This window comes from Erinaceus europaeus, chromosome 8 (genome assembly GCF_950295315.1).
Source record: "Erinaceus europaeus chromosome 8, mEriEur2.1, whole genome shotgun sequence".
Classification (NCBI taxonomy): Eukaryota; Metazoa; Chordata; class Mammalia; order Eulipotyphla; family Erinaceidae; genus Erinaceus; species Erinaceus europaeus.
Window position 1 is genome coordinate 59,280,022 of NC_080169.1, and position 24,301 is coordinate 59,304,322.

Genomic DNA, 24,301 nt, shown 5'->3' on the forward strand with positions numbered 1-24,301 from the left:
TAAAAATGAATAAGCAGAGTTCATGAGGAGTTGTGGTGTGTGTATGGGGGGAGGCCTTCAACATACAAAAAGACAATCTACCTCATTTATGAAAGGATGCATGGAAACTGAACCTGCATGGAGATGCCATTGCTCATAGATCAAATAGGCAGGTAAGTTTGCACTCATACTCTTCGAGTGAGCTGTGGGAAGATGCACTCTCAAACTTTGCTCTCGGGTATGCAAACTGTAGACAATGCTTTGGAGAAAAAGTAGGCCTTATCTTTCAAAGTTTTTTAAAAAAGGAGTGATTCCTTCCTCCCCCCCCCCCAGGAGCTCTACTCTTAAAAACTGTATCCTCTATATATGCCTGCAAGCATTGAAAATGAAAAAATAGGTATTTTTATTCATTTTTCTTGTTTTTCATGCAAAACACGCTGCAAAACATAATATGGACAACAACTCATGCATTCATATTTGGAACTGGTGAACCATGATGCTTTTGAAAACATGGCTCCAGGAAGTCCGGCAGTAGTGCAGCGGCTTAAGTGCACGTGGCACAAAGTGCAAGGACTAGTGTGAGGATCCGGGTTTGAGACCCCAGCTTCCCACCTGTAGAGGAGTTGACTCACTTCACAGGCGGTGAAGCAGGTCTGCAGGTGTCTATCTTTCTCTCCCCCCTCTCTCTTTCACTCCTCTCTCCATTTCTCTGTCCTATCCAACAACAACTACATCAATAACAATAATAATAACAACAATAAAAACAAGGGCAACAAAAAGGAAATAAATATTTAAAGAAGAAAAGGAAAACACAGCCCCAAAGAGACGAGACAGGGCTGCCTGATATGGCCCTAGGGGAACAAGGTGATCTGAAATTGATAAACTGGTTTAGACAAAAGATAACTCAAGACTGTAGGAATCTTTACTTTTTCTTTTTCTTTTTTTTTTTTTTCAAGAAACAGCTAATGTGTTTACACTAAATTTGAAAAAAAAAAAAAAAAAAGGACAACACATCCCACCTCATTCCACATACCTTTTACTTTAAATCACTGAGAAACTACAAGGTTTGTTTGTTAAGAAATAGACAAGACAAAAGTTTCCCCCTTCTTTTTGCATAATTATCTCCTGAAACAAAGTTACACAGAGGTATCTTGGAGCAGTGCTTTTACCTCTGAACTACATGAGACTTTTGATTTAAATACATTTTATTTGCTTTATTTTAATGACAGAGAGGGAGGGAAGTAGGGAGGAAGGGAAGAGAGGGAGAGAAAGAGAGAGAGATAATAGAGCATGGCTCATCTCTGGCTGATGGTGGTGTAGAAAATTGAAGTTGGTGGAATGTCAACCCTCCTGCTTCATTACTCTGGTGAGACTTTTCCTATCTCATAGAACTCCTTAATTCCATTTCAGGTGGTACACTTCCTAACAAGGCCTCCAAACTTAGATATAGACCAGGGCCCATGAGATAGGGCTTACGTACACATGTATCCATAAGTTAGGGGGAAATATACACCTTAAAGCAATAGTGCACAGTAGTTTGCAGTGAGCCAATAAATGAAGCAAGCAAATAGACCTCAAAAAGACACCATAAAATACCTAATCAAATAGTTTCTACTTAGACCTAGATACCCTCCTCACCTATTTCCTATTTCATGTCCTTCAATCACTCCAAAGATAACCTTGTCAGACTACAAAAGTTGAATAAGGGTAAGAGACTGTTGGGAGTCCGGCGGTAGCGCAGCAGGTTAAGTGCACGTGGCACAAAGTGCAAGGACTGGAGCAAGGATCCCGGTTCGAGCCCCCGGATCCCCATCTGTAGGGGAGTCGCTTCACAGGTGGTGAAGCAGGTCTACAGGTGTCTGTCTTTCTCTCCCCCTGTCTGTCTTCCCCTCCTGTCTCCATTTCTCTCTGTCCTATCCAACAATGATGACATCAACAATAATAATAATAACTACAACAACAATAAAAAACAACAAGGGCAACAAAAAGGAAAATAAATAAATAAATAAATAAATAAGAGACTGTCATACATTAATGATAACTCTTTGGTCACTACAGGCTACGCCATCATCTGGGGCCTTAGTCAGGGAGTATTGGGATTTCCACACAGACATGATGGGCCTAGACCTCTAGTAGATCCCTCTTTCCACAGTCACTGGTCGTTTCCATCAGGAACAACATAATAGACCCCTTTGTGGGCGCCTATAGGACCTTGCCCTCAATGTGGATCAATAATGGTAGGGAATGTTCCATTTTCCAAAGGGAGACTGGGCAAAGTACTCTACCACTCAAGGAAGATGGATCCTGAAATTAGTACAACTTGGAATGTTCCTAGCCATGGTCACACAATTCGAGCTCAGACTTAAAGGGATTCAGATGTTACATAGGCTCTTGTGCTAAATATGAGCCCCAGATCAAATCGATGGGGTTTACGGTCAACAATATTTACATACTTTTTTTTATATTTGGGAGCTACTCTCTACCCTGATCCAGCTTTTTCTAATCTAATCCTTTTTCCAACTATGACACCATCCCCCCAGACAATACCTTAGCTGTCAGACTCAGACATTAACTAGTAAAGCCACAAGCCGCTTGGAATATACCAAAATATACCTAATAGCTTTTTCCAAAACAGAGACCCCCAAATCTTCATCTGCAATATTCTTGTCTTTAGGTTCACGATTAGTCAACAATTTGTTTTGCTTTCTATCTTAACTCTTTTTCAGCCACCAGTTTCCAGTTGCTAACATGATGCCAAACTGACTTCCCTGCACAGAGCACCCCACCATGTGTCTTGGAGCCCCGGCTCCCCAGAGCTCTTCCCCCGCTAGGGAGAGAGACAGGCTGCTGGGAATGTGATCCACCTGCCAAAGCTGCTGCATCTCCAATCATTATTATGTGTCCCTGTTGATTAAGTTTTGCTTTTTTAAGGGGTGGTTGGATGTGTAGTCACATAATATTAGGATAACTTCAAATAATATACTAAATTTCTTTTTCTACTTTTTTTGTTATTTAGTATGTAATAAAATGTAAGATTACAATGTATAGTTCCACATCACACACCACCAAAGTTCTGTATCCCCTCCCTCCCACCCCACGGTGATAACCACCATAGTTCTCACAAGTCTTAGAAACAGTTTGCTTGCTTCTGGTATTTGCCTGTTTGTTGATTTTTGTCAAGTTCATGTAAATCAGATCTCTAGATTCCACATGAGTGAAACCATCTGGTAGTTCTCTTTAATCTCTTTATTTATTACAGTAAGCCTAATAACCTCCACTTCCATCTACTTTGTCCCACAGAACACAACATTATCTTCTTTATTTCAGCACAGTATTCCATGAATTATATATTCCATAACTTCATTAGTCAGTCATCTGTTGATGGGTATTTAGGCTGCTTCCATTTTTTTTAATTTTGTGAATAATGCAGCTGTGAAAAGACTTAGATAAATGCCTAAGTATGTTATTGCTGAATCATAAAGTAACTGCATTTTTACTTTTTAAGGACTGTCCATATAGTCTTCATAAGGGGCTGCTCCGGTTTTCATCCCCATCATCAATAGTGTATTAGAGGTCCTTGTTCTCCACAACCTCTCCAAAACCTGTTATTTCCAAGTTTGTTGATGGAAGCCATTTTCTCTGGTGTTAGAAGGAATCTCAGTGTAATTTTAATTTGCATTTCTCTAATCATAAGAGAAGTGGAGTATTTCTTAATATATCTGAAATCACGTGTATCTCTTCTTTAGAAAACGGTTTAATTCTTTGGCCCACTTTTTTTTTCTGAAATTTCTATTTCTTTTTTTTTATTTATTTTTTATTTTTTATTTAAGAAAGGATAAATTAACAAAAAACCATAGGGTAAGAGGGGTACAACTCCACACAGTTCCCACCACCCAATCTCCATATCCCATCCCCTCCCCTGATAGCTTTCCCATTCTCTAGCCCTCTGGGAGCATGGACCAAGGGTCGTTGTGGGTTGCAGAAGGTGGAAGGTCTGGCTCATAATTGCTTTCCCGTTGAACATGGACATTGACTGGTCGGTCCATACTCCCAGTCTGCCTCTCTCTTTCCCTAGTAGGGTGGGTCTCTGGGGAAGTGGAGCTCCAGGACACATTGGTGGGGTCTTCAGTCCAGGGAAGCCTGGCAGGCATCCTGATGGCATCTGGAACCTGATGACTGAAAAGAGAGTTAACATACAAAGCCAAACAAATTGTTGAGCAATCATGGACCCAAAGCTTGGAATAGTGGAGAGGAAGTGTTGAGGGGGGTACTCACTGCAAACTCTAGTGTACTTCTGCTTTCAGGTATATATTTTGCACTAGTTTATGGATACGTGTGAACATATGCTCTCTCTCACAGAACCTGGTCTATATCTAGCTTTTGGGACTTTGTTAGAAAGTGAACCACCTGGGATGGAATTAGAGAATACTATGAAAGGAAAGGTCTCACCCAAGTAATGAAGCTGAAGGGTTGTCATTCCACACGTGAAGTCTCTGGACACAGTCTGAGCTGAAGCATGTTGAGGTGACAATCATTGCGTTGATTAGGTTGCGATCGGCAGATGCAATATTATTTGATATGGATTGGGAGAGGCATGTGGGAAAGTGGGCCCTACCCTAAGGCTCCAGGACTGGGGGAAGTAGAGGCTCTATAGTGGAGATGTGAGGTTCCTGCTGTCTTAGGGTTCAAAAAGAAAATGGATAATTAATGTTATCATCACATTATTTGGTAATTGGGTTAACTTTGAAAAGTCCTTTTGTTATGGTTTGCTGTATAGTACCCAGTATCTTGTATATAGCTGTGCCACTGATTGCTTCTGATCTACTTGGTCTAGGCTTTTGAGAGAGTGCATATCAAATACACACCCTATATATATTAAAAAGACTCAGTCTGTGTTTTAAAAACTTCAAGACATACAATTAATTTTCCCCCTCATATTAATTAACTAGTGATTTATATGACTACACTTTACTAGGAGTGTACATAACACCATTCCAAGCACCAAAAAACTGTGTCCCATCCCACCCACCCACACCCCACTGGTCCAAGAAGCTGCATGTCCACCCTGCCCCTCACCACAGGGTTTTCACTATGGTGCCCTACTTTCAATTTAGTCAGATTCTGCTTAGTTTCCCCTTCAGTTCTTCTTTCTCAACTTCTGTTGATGAGTGGGATCATCCCATACTCATCTTTATCTTTCTGACTTAGCTCACTTAACATAATTCCTTCTAGCTCTGTCCAAGATGGGTTAGAGAAGGTGGGTTCATTGTTCTTAATAGCTTCATAGTATTCCATTGTGTATATATACCACAGCTTTCTCAGCCACTCATCTGTTGTTGGGCACCTGGGTTGCTTCCAGGTTTTAGCTATTATAAATTGTGCTGCTATGAACATAGGAGTGCACACCTCTTTTTGGTTGGGTGTATGGAGTCCTTGGGGTATAACCCCAGGAGAGTAATTACTGGATCATATGGAAGGGCCATGTCTAGCCTTCTGAGAGTTTTCCAGACTGCTCTCCACAGAGGCTGGACCAATTTACATTCCCATCAGCATTGCATGTCCACACAGTGTCTCCAGCATTTCTTGCTGCTGTCCTTTTTGATGTATGCCATTCTTACAGGAGTGAGGTGGTATCTTAGTGTTGTCTTAATTTGCATTTCTCTGACAATCAGTGAACTGGAGCAGTTTTTCACATGTTTGTTAGCCTTTTGGGTCTCCTCTGAGGTGAATGTTTTGTTCATATCTTCTGCCCATTTTTGGATGGGGTCATTTGCTTTTTTGATGCTAAGTTTGCTGAGCTCTTTATATATTTTGGTGATTAGTTTCTTGTCTGATGTATGGCATGTGAAGATCTCCCATTCTGTGAGGGGTCTCTTTGTGTGATAGTTTCTTTGGCTATGCAGAAGCTTTTCAATTGATGTAGCACCATTGGTTTGTTTCTGCTTCAGTCTTCCTTGCAATTGGGTTTGATTCATCAAAGATGTCCTTGAAGTGTAGGTGGGAAACTGTTTTACCAATGTTTTCCTCTAAATATTTGATTGTTTCTGGTCTAACATCCAGGTTTTTGATCCATTTGGAGTTGATTTTTGTTTCTGGTGAGATAAAGTGGTTCAATTTCATTCTTCTGCATGTTACAACCCAGGTTCCCCAGAACCATTTATTGAAGAGAGCCTCCTTCTTCCATTTAATCATTTGGGCTCCCTTATCAAAGATTAGAAGTCCATAGGTGTGAGGATTTATTTCTGGGCTTTCAATTCTGTTCCACTGGTTTGTGTGCCTATTTTTTTTCTAATACCAGGCTGTTTTGATGATGATGGCTTTATAGTATAGTTTGAGATCTGGATTGTTATGCCTCCATTTCTGTTTCTTTTCCTCAAGATGTTTTTGGAAATTCTAGGTGTTTACAGGTTCCAGATAAATGATTGTAGTGTTTGTTCTATTCTCTTAAAGAAGCTTGGTGGAACTTTGATGGGTATTGCATTAAATTTGTATATGGCTCTGGGGAGAATATTTATTTTGATGATATTTATTCTTCCAATCCATGAGCATGGGATGTCTTTCCATTTCTTGGTATCAGTTTCTATTTCCTTGAGTAGTGACTTATAGTTTTCACTATACAAGTCTTTCACTTCTTTGGTCAAATTTGTTCCTAGGTATTTTATTGATTTTGCTGAAAAAGTAAATGGGAGTGATTTCTGGATGTCTTCTTCTTCAGATTTAGTGTTTGCATAAAGAAATGCCACTGATTTTTATACAATGATTTTGTAGCCTGACACCTTCATATATTGCCTAATATTTTCCAGTAGTTTTCTGCTGGATTCTTTTGGTTTTTCCATGTATACTATCATCTGCATATAGTGAGAGCTTGACTTCTTCCCTTCCAATCTCTATTCCTTTGATTTCTTTCTCTTGCCTGATTGCTATGGCAAGAACTTCCAATACTATGTTGAAGAGTAATGGTGACAGTGGACAGCCCTGTCTAGTCCCCGATCTGAGGGGGAATGCTTTCAGCTTCTGTCCATTGAGTATGATGTTGGCTGTAGGTTTACTATATATGGATTCCACTATCTTGAGGAATTTCCCATCTATTCCCATTTTTTGTAGAGTTTTGAGCATGAATGGGTGTTGGATTTTGTCAAAGGCTTTCTCTGCATTTATTGAGATAATCATGTGGCTTTTGGCTTTGCTTTTATTGATGTGGTGAATGACATTGATTGACTTACAGATGGTGAACCGGCCTTTTATTCCTGGGATGAATCCCATTTGGTCGTGATGAACAATCTTTTTGATATGCTGCTGTATCTGGTTGGCCAACATCTTGTTTAATATTTTGGCAGCTATGTTCATCAGAGATATTGGTCTGTAGTTTTCCTTTTTTGTTCTGTCCCTATCTGCTTTTGGTATCAGGGTGATGTTGGCTTCATAGAAGGTAGAAGGGAGTATTCCTGTTTCTTCAATCTTATGGAAAAGCTTAATAAGTATGGGTACTAACTGTTTCCTGAAAGTTTTGTAGAATTCATTTGTGAAGCCATCTGGTCCAGGACTTTTGTTGTTGGGGAGATTCTTAATAACGGTTTCAATTTCTTTGCTTGTGATTGATGCATTTAGGTTTTGTAGTTCTTCTTGGTTCAGTTTTGGAAGGGAATATGTTTCTTAGGAATTGTTCCATTTCTTCCAGATTCTCTAGTGGTGGCGCGCCCACTTCATAATTGGGTTATTTTTGCTTCTTTTGTAGATATGTACCTATTCTGTGTAGATATTTGGTAACAATCACTTGTTTGGACTGTGATGTCCAAGTATCTTGTCCCATTTACTGGGCTGCCAGGTTATCCTTATATAATTTGCTTTGATCTGTAGACGCTTTTAAATTTCATGTAATCCTATTTATTTACTCTTGTTTTAATTTCCTATGCCCATGGGGATGAGTTTCCAAATATATCTTCTATATGAAGGTCCTGAAAAGTTTCACTAACATTTCTTTTATAAAGTTTAGAGTTTCTGGTCTAATATACAGATTTTTAATCTATTTTGAATTGACTTTAGAATTAAAGAATAAGAAAGCTATCAGTGGACGGGATGGTATATGGAGGTCTGGTCATGGGAATTGTGAGAACCTGTATCCCTCTTATCCTATGGTTTTGTCAATGTCTCCTTTTTATAAATAAAAAATTTTTTAAAAAATATGTTATTGGGTGGTGACCTAGTTTCACTTGTCTACATGTAGCTGTCCAATTTGCCCAGAACCAACTATTGAAGAGATCTTTTTTTACCCCCACTGAGTGGTTTTGATTCCTTCGTTATAAATTGCATTTATTGCATATATATGGGCTCCTTTCTGAACTTTCAGTTCTACCCCAGTGATCCAAGTGTCCATTTTTACTCCATGCTGTTTGGATTACTATTGTTTTGTATAATAAACTGAATTTGGGGAATATGATACCTGTATATTTTTCCTCTTTCTTAGAAGTGCTTAGGCAATTTGTGGCAATTGACTCCATACAATTTTTTGGACAAGTTGTTCAATTTACTTGAAAAATGCCATTGGAATTTTGATAAGGATTGAAATTGTAGATTGCTTTTGGTAGAATGGTCATTTTTTATCATTTATTTATAAAATGGAGACATTAACCAAACCATAGTATAAGAGGGGTACAACTCCACACAATTCCCACCACCAGATCTCCATATCCATCCCCTCCCCTAATAGCTTTCCTATTCTTTATACCAAGGTCATTGTGGGGTGCAGAAGGTTGAAGGTCTGACTTCTGTAATTGCTTCTCCTCTGAACATGGGCATTGACATGTTGATCCATACTCCCAGCCTGCCTTTCTCTTTCCATAGTAGGGTGGGGCTCTGGGGAAGTGGAGCTCCAGGGAACATTGGTGGGGTTGTCTGTCCAGGGAAGTCTGGTAGCATCCTGCTAGCATCTGGAACCTGGTGGCTGAAAAAAAGAGCCACAAATAAAGCCAAACAAATTATTGAACAATCATGGACCTAAAGGCTGGAATAATGCACATGAAGAGTTCGGGGGTTATCCATTTTATAGATAGCTAGTAGGCATATTTTAGTTATATTCCAAAGGGACTGTGGCTATACAAGCTGTTTTTTTTTTTCCATGAGCCTGAAATCTGATATGCAGGTGGATCCAAGTTATTGTCTGGAGAGATGGTGTCATTGTTGGAAAAGGGACAGAAAGCTGGATCAGGGAAGAGAGTAGCTCCCTAATATGGGAAAGGGGTATAAATATTGTTGACTGTAAACCCCATCGATTTTATTTGGTCTGGGGCCCATATTCAGCTTTGGAGCCTATGTGACCTCTGCATCCCTGTAGATCTCAGCTCACATTCTGTGGTCATGAGTAGGAACATTCCAAGCTGCCCCAATATCAGATCCCATCTTCCTCAGGTATAGCATAGAGTATGTTGTCCATCCTTCCTTTGGAGAATGGAACATTCTCTACTGTTGTTGATCCAAGTTAAGGGCAAGGTTCTATGGGGGGCCCACAAAGGGGTCTATTTTGTTGTTCCTGATAGAGATGACCAGTAACAATGCAGAGAGGGATTTATTTGAGGTCTAGGCCCATCATGTCTGTGTGGGAATCTCAGGACTCCCTAACTAGGGCCCAAGATGATGGGGTGGCCTGATAATGACTAAAGAGTCATCCTTAAAGTATGCCAGTCTCTTGCCCTTATTCAGCTTTTGCAGTCCTTGCTTTGCGAAGGTTAGCTTTGGAGTGAGACAACTAATAAGAAGTAGGTGAGGAGTGTATCTAAGTCTAATTAGATACTATTTCTTTAGGAACTTTATACTGACTCACTGCAGACTACTTTGTACTTTTGCTTTCAGGTATATATTTTGCCCTAATTTATGGATACATGTGAACATACAGTCTATCTTATGGGACATGGTCTATATCTAGCATTTGGGACTTTGTTAGGAAGTGAACCACCAGGAATGGAATTAGAGAATACCATGAAAGGAAAGGTCTCACCAGGAGTAATGAAGCTTAAGGGTTGAGATTCCACACCTGAAGTCTCTGGACACAGTCTGAAGTGAAGCATGCAGGGTGGTACTTGTTGCGTTAATTAGTTTGGGATCAGGAGATGCAATATTATTTGGTATGAACTGAGAGAAGCATGCAGGAAAGTGAGCCCTACCATAGAGGTTCCAGGACTGGGGGAAATATAGGCTCTATAGTGTAAATGTGAGGTTCCTGCTGTCTTAGAGTTCAAGAAGACAATAGATAGTTATTGTTATCACATAATTTGGTAAGTGGGTGTACTTTGACAAATCCCTTTGCTAGGATATGCTGTATCATACCCAACATCACCATAAATTATGTCCTTTGACATTATTTGTATATAGCTGTGCCACCTGTTGCTTCTGTTCTCCCTGGTCTAGGCTTTTGAGAGATTTAACATATCAAAGACTCAGCCTATGTATTAAAAAGACTCAGTCTGTGCTTTAAAAAGTTTGAGACATACAGTCAATTTTCCCCCCTCTCATATTAATTATAGTGATTTACATGACTACAAATTAATAGGTGTGTATATAAACACCATTACCACCACAAAAGACTGTCTCTCATCCCACCCACCCCCTACTGCCCTGGGAAGCCAAATATCCACCCTCACCCTTACTGCAGGGTTTTTACTTTGGTGCCCTACTCTAGATTTAGTCGAATCCTTCTTTTAGTTTCACTTTCTGTTCTTTTTTTCTCAACTTCTGTTGATGAGTGGGATCATCCCATACTCATCTTTATCTTTCTGACTTAGCTCACTTAACATAATTCCTTCTCGCTCTGTCCAAGATGGGTCAGAGAAGGTGGGTTCATTGTTCTTAATAGTTGCATAGTATTCCATTGTGTATATATACCACAGCTTTCTCAGCCACTCATCTGTTGTTGGGCACCTGGGTTGCTTCCAGGTTTTGCTATTATGAATTGTGCTGCTATAAACATAGGTGTACAAATATCTTTTTGGTTGACTGTTATAGAGTCCTTGGGGTATATCCCCAAGAGAGGAATTACCAGGTCATATGGAATGTCCATATCTAGCCTTGTGAGAGTTCTCCAGACTGCTCTCCATAGAGGTTGGACCAATTTACATTCCCACCAGCAATACAAAAGGGTTCCTCTGTCCCCACAGCCTCTCCAGCATTTCTTACTGCTGTCCTTTTTGATGTATGCTGTTCTCACATGGGTGAGGTGGTATCTCAGTGTTTTCTTTACTGGCATTTCTCTGACAATCAGCGACCTGGAACAATTTTTCATGTGTTTGTTACCCTTTTGCATCTCTTCTGTAGTGAATGTTCTGTTCAAATCCTCTGCCTATTTTTGGATGGGGTCATTTGCTTTTCTATTGCTAAGTTTACTGAGCTATTTGTATATTTTGGTGATTAGTCTCTTGTCTGATGTATGGCACGTGAAGATCTTCACCCATTCTGTGAGGGGTCTCCTTGTTTGTGTAATAGTTTCTTCAGATGTACAGAAGCTTTTCAATTTGATGTAGTCCCATTGGTTTGTTTCTGCTTCAGTCTTCCTTGCAATTGGGTTTGATTCATCAAAGATGTCCTTGAGGTTTAGGTGGGAAAGTGTTCCATCAGTGTGTTCCTCTAAGTATTTGATAGTTCCTGGTCTAACATCCATGTCCTTGATCCATTTGCAGTTGATTTTTGTTTCTAGTGAGATAAGGTGGTTCAATTTCATTCTTCTGCATGTTTTGACCCACTTTTCCCAGCACCATTTATTGAAGGGAGCCTCCTTCCTCCATTTAATACTTTGGGCCTCTGTATCAAAGTTTAGATGTCCATAGGTGTGGGGGTTTGGCTCTGGGATTTCAATTCTGTTCCACTGGTCTGTGTACCTATTTATGTTCCAGTACCAGGCTGTTTTGATGATGATGGCCTTATAATATAGTTTGAGATCTGGGAGTGTGATGCCTCCATTTCTATTTTTATAGTTTTGGCGATTCTGGGTGTTTTCTTTTCTTTTCTTTTTTACTTTTTTTTTTAATTTTTTTAATTTTTTTTTAAATTTTTTATTTAAGAAAGGATTAGTGAACAAAAACATAAGGTAGAAGGGGTACAACTCCACACAATTCCCACCACCCAATCCCCATAATCCCCTCCCTCCCATGGTAGCTTTCCCATTCTCTAGCCCTCTGGGAGCATGGACCCAGGGTCGTTGAGGGTTGCAGAAAGTAGAAGGTCTGGCTTCTGTAATTGCTTCCCCGCTGAACATGGGCGTTGACTGGTCGGTCCATACTCCCAGTCTGCCTCTCTCTTTCCCTAGTAAGGTGTGTCTCTGGGGAAGCTGAGCTCCAGGACACATTGGTGGGGTCTTCAATCCAGGGAAGCCTAGCCAGCATCCAGGTGGCATCTGGAACCTGGTGATTGAAAAGAGAGTTAACTATGAGGCCAAACAATTTGTTGAGCAATCATGGATCCCAAGCTTGGAATAGTGGAGAGGAAGTGTTAGGGAGGTACTCACTGCAAACTCTAGTGTACTTCTGCTTTCAGGTATATATTTTGCAGTAGTTTATGGATACGTGTGCACATAAGCTCTCTCTCACAGAAACGGGTGTATATCTAGATTATGGGACTTTGTTAGAAAGTGAACTACCTGAGATGAAATTAGAGTGTACTATAAAAGGAAAGGTCTCACCCGAGTAATGAAGTTGAAGGGTTGTCATTCCACACGTGAAGTCTCTGGATACAGTCTGAGGTGAAGCATATTGAGGTGGCAATCGTTGCTTTGGTTAGGTTGTGATCGGCGGATGCAATATTATTTGGTTTGGATTGGGAGATGCATACAGGAAAGTGGGCCCTATCCAAGGGTTCCAGGACTGGGGGAAGTAGGGGCTCTATAGTAAAGATGTGAGGTTCCTGCTGTCTTAGGGTTCAAAAAGACAATCGATAGTTAATATTATCATCACTTTATTTGTTAATTGGGTTAACTCTGGGTGTTTTCTGATTCCAGATAAATGATTGCAGTTTATGTTCTATTCTCTTAAAGAAGCTTGATGGAACTTTGATGCATATATCATTAAATTTGTATATGTCTCAGGGGAGAATATTCATTTTGATGATATTTATTCTTCCAAGGTATTTTATTGATTTTACTGCAACAGTGAATGGGAGTAATTTCTGGATATCTTATTCAGATTTAGTGATTGCATTAAGAAATGCCACTGATTTTTATACAATGATTTTGTAGCCTTACACCTTCATATATTGCCTAATCACTTCCAGTAGTTTTCTGCTGGAGGTTTTTCTATGTGTACTATCATATCATCTGCAAATAGTGAGAGCTTGACTTCTTCCCTTCCAATCTCTGTTCCTTTGATTTCATTCTCTTGCCTGATTGCTATGGCAAGAACTTCCAATACTACATTGAAGAGTAATGATGATAATGGACAGCCCTGTCTAGTCCTCGATCTGAATGGGAATGCTTTCAGCTTCTGTCCATTGAGTATGATGTTGGCTGTAGGTTTGCTATATATGTATTCCACTATCTTGAGGAATTCCCCATCTATTCCCATTTTTGTAGAGTTTTGAGCATGAATGGGTGTTGGATTTTGTCAAAGGCTTTCTCTGCATCTATTGAGATTATCATCTGGTGTTTGATTTTGCTTTTATTGATGTGGTGAATGACACTGATTGACTTATGTATGTTAAACAAACCTTGCATTCCTGGGATAAATCCCACTTGGTTGTGATGAACAATCTTTTTGATATACTGCTGTATCCTGTTGGCCAGGATCTTATTTAATATTTTGGCATCTATGTTCATCAGATATATTGGTCTATAGTTTTCTTTTTTTGTTGTATCTCTAACTGCTTTTGGTATCAGGGTGATGTTGGCTTCTTAGAAGGTGGAAGGGAGTGTTCCTGTTTCTTTGATCTTGTGGAAGAGCTTTAGAAGTATAGGTATTAGCTGTTTCCTGAAAGTTTTGTAAAATTCATTTGTGAAGCCATCTTGTCCAGGACTCTTCTTAATAACTGTTTTGATTTCTTTATCTGTGATTGTTGCATTTTGGTTTTGTTGTTCTTGGTTCATTTTTGGAAGCATATGTTTCCAGGAATTCTTCCATTTCTACCAAATTCTCTAGCTTGGTGTCATATAGTTCTTCAGAGAAGTATCCCATGATTTTCTGGATTTCTGTGGTGTCAGTTGTGATATTTCCTCTATCAGTTACAATTCTATTTATTTGGGTCTTCTCCCTTTTTATTGTAATGAGTATGACTAGGGGTTTGTTAATCTTGTTCAATTTTTCAAAGAACCAACATTTGGTTACATTCATCTTTTGTATGGTTCTCTTAATTTTGTTGTTGTTTATTTCTGCTAGAATTTTAGTGATTTATATCCTTCTGATTGCTCTAGGGTACCATTTTTGCTCTCCCTCTAAGTCCTTTAGGCTTGCAATAAGATCGTTAATTTGAGCTTTTCCTTGGTCTCTAATATGTGATTGTATGGCTATGAATTTCCCTCTTAATACTGCTATAGCTGTGTCCCAAATATTTAGATAACTTGTGTCTTCATTTTCATTTTTTTTCCAGGAATATTTGAATTTCTTACTTAAGTGTCTCTGTGACCCAGTGGTTCTTAAGCAATATGTTGTTGAGTCTCCAAATTTTTTGACTTTTAGTAATTTTCTGTTTGTTGTTGAATGTTAGCTTCACTCCACTGTAGTCTGAGAAGATACTTGGGATGCTTTCAATGCTATTGTGTTTGTTGTTAATGTCTTTGTGGCCTAACATGTGGTCTATCCTTGAGGATGTGCTGTGTGGATTTGAAAAGATTGTGTATTCCAGTTTTTTGGAATGAAGGACTCTGAGAATGTCTAGGAGGTCTTGTCTGTCCATCTCATCATTTAATTCTCTTGTTTCACTGTTGATTCTCTGTCTAAATGTGAGAGTGGGGTGTTGAAATCTCCCACTATTATTTTATTACTATTGATGTATTTTTGTAGTTCTTTCAATAAATGTTTGATGTATTTAGATGGTCCCTCATTGGGTGCATAGATATTAATAATTGTTAAATCTTCTTGTTTGATTGAAACTCTAGTCATTATGTAATGGCTTTGGCTATCTTTTATTACTTTATTTAATTTAAAATCTATGATGTCAGAGATAAGAATGGCTATTGCTTCCCTTTTTTGGTGACCTATTAGCCTGTAGGATAGTTTTCCATCCTTTCACTTTAAGTCTGTGTTTGTCTTATTGGGTCAGATGGGATTCTTGCAAGCAGCATATGGTTGGATTGTGTTTTCTGATCCATCTTCCCACTCTGTGCCTTTTAATGGGTGAATTTAATCCATTAACATTTATTGATATTATGAATTTGATGTATTGTAGTGCCATTATTCAACAATTCTTTATTTGCTGTGATATATGGCAAGTATTATAGTAATTTTCTTGTTTAGAAGAGTTCTTTTAGTACCTATTTCAGGACAGGCTTGGTGATGGTTGCCTCTTTTAACTGTTGTCTGTCTGAGAAGTTTTTGGATGACTCCATCTAGTTTGAATGAAAGTCTACCAGGATGTATTATCCTTGGTTGAAACCCTTTTTCATTCAGGGCTCAATAGATATCTTGCCATTCTCTTCTGGCTTTTAGAGTTTGAGTGGAGTTTCCCCCTATGTGTCTTTTTGGTTTTCTCTTGCAGCCTTTAGGATCCTTTCTTTATCCTTCCTCTTTTCATTGCAACTATGATGTGTCTTGGTGTCTTCAGGTCTGGGTTGATTCTGTTTGGGACTGCCTCAGCCTCTTGAATCTTAATGTCCTTTCTGTTGCTAAGGTCTGAGAAGTTTTCTTCTATTATTTCCTCTAGAATATTTACTTCCCCTTCCTCTTTCTTCCTCTGGTAGGCCAATTATACGAATGTTACTTCTTTTGAGGTCATTCCATATGTCTCTGTTGTTTTTTTCAGTGTCACACAATCTCTTTTTGAGCTCTTTTACATCTGTCTTAGTTTTCTCTACCTCATCCTCTGTCTGGCTAATTTTGTTTTCTGCTTCTGTTAGTCTGCTTTCCCTTCCCTCAGCTTCTTTCTTCAGTTCAGTTATAGTATTAGCTTATTCTGCTAGTTGGCCTTTTAGCTGAACCATTTCAGCTTTCATTTCTCTAATTGCCTTGAAGTAGCTAGTTTTTTCCTTGAGAATCTCACCTGTTGTTTCCCAAATTCTGGAAGCCCTTTCCTCCATAGCTGTCTTCATTTCTGTGATTATTAGGTTTATTATTGCTTGTATGCTTTTCTTATCTATGGTTACTTCTGACTGATTTTGAGTTTCTTCTGGGCTCCTGTCCTGATTCATTGTGGTAGAAGTTTTATTTGCTCTTGATTTAACTGTTTTTTTTTATTGATGTGGTTTTTATTTTTCTGTTCTGTTGTTATTCAGTTGTTGTGTTTTGAGTATAAGCCATGCTATACTAAAAACCTTTATGACATATTTAGTCACCAACTTCAGAAACTACAATAGTAACTGAGGCAAAGATTGATGCAGTTCAACCAATCCCAGTTAGCCATACAACACCTCCAGTCAAAGAAAAAATAGCAACCAAACAAAAGAAAAAGAAAGATACAGGAAAAAAAGGGAAAGCAAGAATCAACAATTATGCAAATCTATTGTGAACTATAAATTCTAGGGATAGAAAGGGGAGAAAGGGAAGCACACACACACATAGAGTCCACTCTGAGTCAGATTTCTTCCCCAAAATAATTCACAAGTGAGTATCAGTGAGTTCAGAAAACAAAAGAAGGAGGAAGGAAGAAAATAATAAAAAAAAAGAAAGAAAGAAAGAGAGGAAGAAAGAAAGAAGAAAAAGGAAGAGCAGTAAAAGGAAGTTTTTTTTTTTTAATTAGCTAGAAGGAGGGACTAAGGAGAGTGGAGAGAAGAGGTAGAGAGAAACAAGTTCCTCTCATAATGGATAGGACACCCAGTCACCTAGCAATGGAAAAAACAACAATGGTTAATTTTGGTCAGCCTGAAGAAGGTGGATGGAAAAGAGACACGTGTATATAATAATAGTAGTAATAAAAGAAAATAGAGTAGACAACTCCTAACAGTCAGTCTGCATCTTGGACTGCTCAGTTGCCTGCAGGCAGCCTGAGCAAAGACAGCCAATTGTAGGAAGTATCCAGGAAAAAAAAACAAAAAAACCTCCAGGTAGTCTTTCCCAGGCAGGGATGAGGCTCTGAATGGTCAGGTATTTTGTCACTCAAATAGAGCTCCAGCCACTTTAAAAAGGAGAGAAGTTAAAGGAAGAGGCTTGGAATGGCACCCCTGGTGAGCCAGAAATCCTGGTTAAAAAAAAAATAGCTCAGTGGGGATTCTGCTATAAGCAGCTGTCCAGCCCCTGGGGGTTTGTTCTGGGGTGAAGAAGGGTGAGCTCAGAAATAATCAAAGGATTTTACTTTGTACCCCTGGCCTTCATTTGTCAGCCCAAGAGAGAGTTATGGGACTGTATTTAGGTGTCACTCTGACCAGCCTGTGTTCAACCTCCAATAGGCAGCCCAGTATCCTACCCTATCAAGAGAATTCTGGGTTTCAAGCTGCTTCCTCTTGGAGCTCTCAGTAGCTGTGGCTCCAAAGTCACCTTCTTGGCTCCACCCCCAGAATGGCCATTTTTATAATGTTTATTCTTCCAGTCCGTGAACAAAGAATATTCTTCCACTTCTGTCTTTCCTTCTGTTTCTCTTAAGAATGTCCTACAGTTTTCATTATAAATGTCTTTCTTTCATCTTCTTTGTGAGATACACCCCTTAAAGTATTTTATCTCTTTGGGTTTTATTGTAAATGAGATTGAGTTCTTTAGTTCCCTTTCCTCTTACACATTTTGTGAATGCAGAAATGTTACAGATTTATGTGTATTAGCTTTGTACCCTGCTATTTTTTTATTATTTTTCCTCCAGGTTTATTGCTGGGGCTCAGTGCCCACACTATGAATCCACTGCTCCTAGAGGCCATTTTTTCCCATTTTGTTGCCCTTGTTGTTGTTATTATTGTTATTATTGCCATTAATGTTTTTGTTGTATAAGATAGAAATTGAGAGAGGGGGGGAAGACAGAGAGGGGAAGAGAAAGATAAACACCTACAGACCTGCTTCACCACTTGTGAAACGACACCCCCTGCAGGTGGGGAACCAGGGGGTTACAACCAGGATCCTTACACTGGTCCTTGTGCTTTGTGCCACATGCGCTTAATCCAAGCTACCGCCAGACCCCCTTTGCCCTGCTATTTTACTGAACTTATTATTTCCAGGAGTGTGTTGATGAACCTTTGAGGTTATCTATGTGTATAATATTATATCATCAACAAATAGTAATGGTTTGGTTTCTTCTTTTCTATTCTGTATGCCTTAGAAATATTTATTTATTATTTGATTGTAATTGAGAAGGGAGAGAGAGAGAGAGAGAGAGAGAGAGAGAGAGATCAAGAAACCTGCATCTCTGCTTCACCACTAGTGAAGCTTTCCCCCTGCAGGTGGGGACCAGAGGCCTGAACCTGGGTCTTTGCATACTGTTGATATGTACATTTAACCAGATGTGCCACCACCTGGCCCCCACCTTTGATATTTCTTTTTCATCTGATTGTAGTGGTGAGGACCTTGAGAACTATGTTGAGTAATAGTGGAGACAGTGAACATCTTTGTCTGATTTCCAGTTTTAGGGGGAAAGCTTTCAGCTTTTCTCCATTGAGAATGATGTCAGCTATGGGTTTGTTTTAAAATGTTTTTATTATGTTGAGGGATGATCCTTTTATCCCCAGTTTCTGGTGGGTCTTTATCATAAATGGGTGTTGGATCTTATCAAATGACTTTTTGACATCAATTGGTATGCATTTTTTGTTTATTTTTGTTAACATGATGAATTTCATTAGTTGACTTATGAATGTTGAACCATCTCTATTTCCCAGGGATGAACCACATTAGGTTTTGGTAACTTGCTCTTTTGATATGTTGTTGAATTTGATTTGCCTAGATCTTGTCGAAGATCATCAGGGTCTATAGTTTTCTTTTCTGATAGAGTTTTCTCCTGATTTTGGGGTCAAAGTATATCATCTCATAGAACAAGTTTGGTATTGTTTTCCCATCTTCAGTTTTCTGAAGTAATTTGAAGAGAATCAGTGCTAGTCTTTCTTTGAAAGACTTAATAGAATTCATTAGTAAAGCCCTATGGGCCTGGAATTTTATTTTTGAGAAGATTTTTTGATAACTGATTCAATTATTTTGATTAAATTTGTTTATTATCTTTATTTATTGGGTAGAGATAGCCAGAAATTGAGGAGGGATAGGGAAGAAAGGGGGGGGGGGAGACACCTACAGCCTTGATTCACCATTTTTGACATTTTCCCCCTGCAGGTGGGGTCCAGGGGCTTGAACCCAGTGTACACTTAACCAGGTGCACTGGAGAATTCCTTTCTCCTTAGTGTTCAAAGAAAAAGCTAGGTTTATGTCCTCCAAAATTCCCTATCTTCCTTTGACGGTATGATCTGTTTTCTAAGTACCAAAATGGCTCCTACTGCCACTGAACACTGATTCTTAAGTTTTGAGATCTTTTCCCTCACTTCTTATCAGGCTTGCCTGTACTCACTTGTGGCTAAGTGAATTACTTAAGAAGTAAGTATGTACTCAATAAATGTTCACTTTTAGGGGGAAAAAAAGTAACAGTAGTAGGGGAGAGGAAGTTTTTATCCTGAGTCACTGGGCTGGTTTATCATCTTTGATGTCAATATTAGGTTGCCCTGCTATTGTTCCAGCCTCTGTGGGGTAACAGAAACTTATTAAATCACAGTTGTAAATCTGTGAGTTTTTAAGTGATAGATTTATTTTGGATTTTACCAGTTGTTGTTGCTGGGATCCTTAAGCAGATCCTTGGGCTTATTCTGGACCTGGAAGTGGTGTGCCTAAGATGCCCATCTCCCAATTTGTTGTCCCTGAGTATTGCTTTTGAATTCTGGGACTTTCTCCCTCACCCCTCTTCTTCCAGGGGCCATAAATTTGTACTCACCTGTAGCTTGATGAGTTTCTGAAGAAATCCTGGTTGCTTTTTTTTTTTTCTTTTTTTGAGTTTTCAGGTGATTTTGTTGCTTTTCTTACTTGACCGGAGAGAGTGAATTGAGTCTGCATAACCATGCCTTCATAACCATGCCTCTGGAAGTCCTCAATTTCTTTTCATGCCCATTTCAGTCTCCCCAGAATCTCTCCTATTAACCTCAGCTATAACCACTTCCTCAGCCAATGCCTTCAACCCTACACTGACTGACATTGATATTTTTAAACTTCAGCACAAAGCAAAAACAAATAATAAACTCTCTGTACTATCTTTACAATAATTCTGTAAACATAAAAACTGTTCAAAAAATTCTATATTTAAGTAAAACAAACAATTCAAACTATCCTTATTTAATAATATTAATCTAACCTAGTAGCATGAAAATTGTTTTACATATTAATTGAATCTCTTAATATTTGTACTATCCACATGCTTCCTAAATATAATTTTCATGAAAAAAATTTCCAAGTCCTTATTTTAGTTTTTGATTATAAATATAAAAACATATTTTATCCCCAACTCCCAGATTCAACTATAACGTATCTTAGATGAGATGAGCCCTAGAGATAATCTAATTTAATAAACTCATTTCAAAGATATGGAGACTGAAGTCAAGGAGGGTGAAGCAATTTCTGTAAGGTCATACAGTTATATTGTTAAAAAATGAAATTAGATTGCAGAAAACTTGTTTGCCAAACTATGATTTTGTCTTGTCCTTTGGAAGCAAGTTACTAAGCAGGGAAAAAAAACTGATTATAGACCAAAATAGAAATTCTCAAAAAAACAGAATGATCAGAAGTTATTAATTTTGGATTTTTTGATCTGTGATAAGCATTATTTGTTTGTTTAAAGCAATTCCAAAAGTTCAATTTAGGGAGCAGTGTACTGCTGAGCTACTTCCCCAGCACAATCCTTTATTTTTATCTTTTTGTGAGAGAGTAATAGAGAAGAAAAGAGCTTTAAAAGTACTACTCAACTGTCCATGGAGTTCTGACCGATTTTGTTCTTCTGTTGTGGCCTTAGGGATCAAATCCAGGTCGAGTCATATCCTTGGCCTTTCCCATTTTAAAAAATGATAAGGAAGAATAAAGGAATCGAGTATTACCAATGATGTATCTATATTGCCTACAAGTTTTGAATGATTTTATCTCCTTTCATTTTCTAATGAAAATATTTTAATTTTAGTAGATAATTTTGGAATATCCAACAACAAAATGTTGTGTATTATTTAATTCCTATTGCATTATGTCACTGTATGAAGACTTTTCATGTTACTATAACATGAAAGAGAAATGGCTTTGTAAAACTGTTTAAACATATCAAACAGGCACCTGTGAAAACCATGGAGATGGCCTGCCAAAAAATGCTTCAACAGGATGTGGTATAAAGAAATGTAGCTGATTAGCACCTCCAGCTGTTAAACCTTAGAATGCATTACAGTAAGGAGAAGCCACTACCAGTCCTTTTCAGGTGCTCAATCCCTGATGGTGCTGGGCTGCTGTTGATTAATATCAGACAGACTAGAACTACATCATCACTGTCCCATTCAAGATTATTCTAACAGGCATGAAACTTTTGCTTGGGTATGCTCCTTTAAGCCATAAAAGTTTTATTTTTTTTAATTTTTCTAATATTTATTTATTTATTTTCCCTTTTGTCGCCCTTGTTTTTTTATTGTTGTTGTAGTTGTTGATGTCGTTGTAGTTAGATAGAACAGAGAGAAATGGAGAGAGGAGGGGAAGACAGGGGGAGAGAAAGATACACCTGCAGACCTGCTTCACCACCTGTGAAGCAACTCCCCTGCAGGAGGGATCCGGGGGCTGGAACTGGGATCCTTAAGCAGATCCTTGGGCTTCGCGCCACGTGCGCTTAACCCACTGTGTTACCACCAGACTCCCAAAGCCATAAGGTTTTTATAACCTCACTGCAATATGAATCTCTGACCACCAAATATTTCCCTTATTTCCTTCCATACAAGAGTAAAATCTGCAGTGTAGCATGAAGATAGTCTTCCTACTATTCCTCAAGGCATTCCTTCCAACATTACTCATCCTATAATGATGGTGGCTTTTAGAAGGACTTAACTAACAAAGTAACATGGGCAAAAAAAAAAAAAAAAAACCTGTAAAATAAATTTATATAGTAGTGGTCATAACATTTGAAGTGTCTTGGATCCAATAAGCTTTTCAATACTTAGTTTCACTAATTTCTGTATATTAAGATAAAGTAGCAGAAATAAGTAAAAATGAACATAACAGAATGTGTGAGGAAGGCAATAACTGGAGTAAGTATCCTCTTCCAAATTCCAAACCCTTGCCTATAAAGGAGTAGACAATACATATTTCTGAAGTTCTAATAATATTAAGTATCCTTAAAAACACACAAGACAGAGTAGTATATGGTGGAGAAGAAAGTACACTATTAATACATTCATTAAGTTGTTATTTTTGCAAAAAGAAAGATTAATGAAAATGGGCTTGGGAGACAGTGTAATGGCTATGGAAAAAGACTTTCATACCTGAGGCTCTGAGGTCCCAGATAAAAATCCTCAGAATTATAAACAAAAGCTGAGCATTCCTCTGGTCTCTCTCTCTCTCTCTCTCTCTCTCTCTCTCTCTCTCTCTTTAAAATATTTTTAAAAGAAAATCAATAATGAAAGAAGAAGCACACAATTTGATGGGGTTTTTTGGTATTTTTTTGCCTCCAGGATTATCACTGGGGCTCAGTGCCTGCATTATGAATCCACTAATCCTGGAGGCTATTTTTTCCCTTTTGTTATCCTTGTTCTTTATCATTGTTGTTGTTCTTGTTTTTGTTATTGCTGTCATTGTTGTTAGATAGGACAGACAGAAATCGAGAGAGGATGGGAAGCCTGCAGGTGGGGAGGTGGGGGGGGGGGGACTGGAACCAGAACCCTTACACCAATCCTTGTGTTTCCTGCCAAGTGCACTTAACCACTGCACCACCGCCCAGCCCCCTTGATAGTAGTTAAATATGGAGTATTTCCACCCCAGCATTTCCATCCCCAAGACTGAAAAATGTATACACAAAAACTTGCATGTGAATATTCTTAGCAGCACCAATTGTGTAACAAAAAAGGATTAAAATTACAAATGGGATCTATGCATACAAAGGAATACTATTTGTCTCTAAAAGGGAAAAAATATATAATACAAGCTACAACATAGATGAAACTTGAAATACTTTGCTAAGTAAAGGAAGCCAAACACACAAAAAATCCATATTGTAAAATTATATTTATATAAAATATTTAGTAAGCAACTCAATAGGCATAGAAAGTAGATTAATAACTGCCAAACACTGGGATGAAGGGGAAGTGAAGAGTGACCAGAAAATCTATTAAGATAACAAAAATGTTCTGAAATTGGATAGTGACAATGATTTCCTAGCTTTGTCATACACTAAACATTACTCAGTTGGCAGCCTGTGAGGTTTAGAGCTAGAACATTGGATTTAAAAGCATGAGGTCCCAAGTACCACCCCTGGCATTACATGTGCCAACAGGATGCTCTGCGTCTTTCACTCTATTCTCTTTGCTGTTAATAAATAAATAAGTAAACCTTTTTAAAAATCTACTTAATTTTACTCTTTAAAGGGTTGATTTTGTAGCCTATGGTTTATATGACATTCTAAGTACATAATCAGAAAAATAATAAAAACTGTGACAATTTTTCTTAAATATCTGTTTACTTAACTAAGTAAGATGTTCTGATACTAGCAGTGTATATTTTGGCAGTATCTACCAATTAACAAGTATTTGAAAGATACATTCTATGGAGAATACCAGGAAATAAAACAAATCACCTTATAGCTTTGCAAATTTACAACTAACAAATTGTACAGCTGGGCTGGATGGTGGAGCACCTGGTTAAGCACACAAACTAAAATACGCATGGATCGGGATTTGAGCCCCTGGTCCCCACCTGCGGAGGTAAAGTTTTGCCAGTGGTGAAGCAGTGCTGCAGGTGTCTCTCTTTCTCTCTCCCTCTCTATTACCCCTTCTTTCTCAATTTCTGGCTGTCTCTATTCAACAGCTATATAAAGATAATAAAAACTTTTAATTGTACAGCTCACATTAGTACCAACAAGTTTAATGTAGCTAAGATTTTCTGAGCATTTTATATAAACAATGAATGAAAATAAAAATTTATGAAACTTTTAAATTACTATCTTACTCACAACTGACATCAGTTTGAAATTACTGATGAAGGTGATTGAATTAAGATGAGGGTAAGTTAAGCAAGTC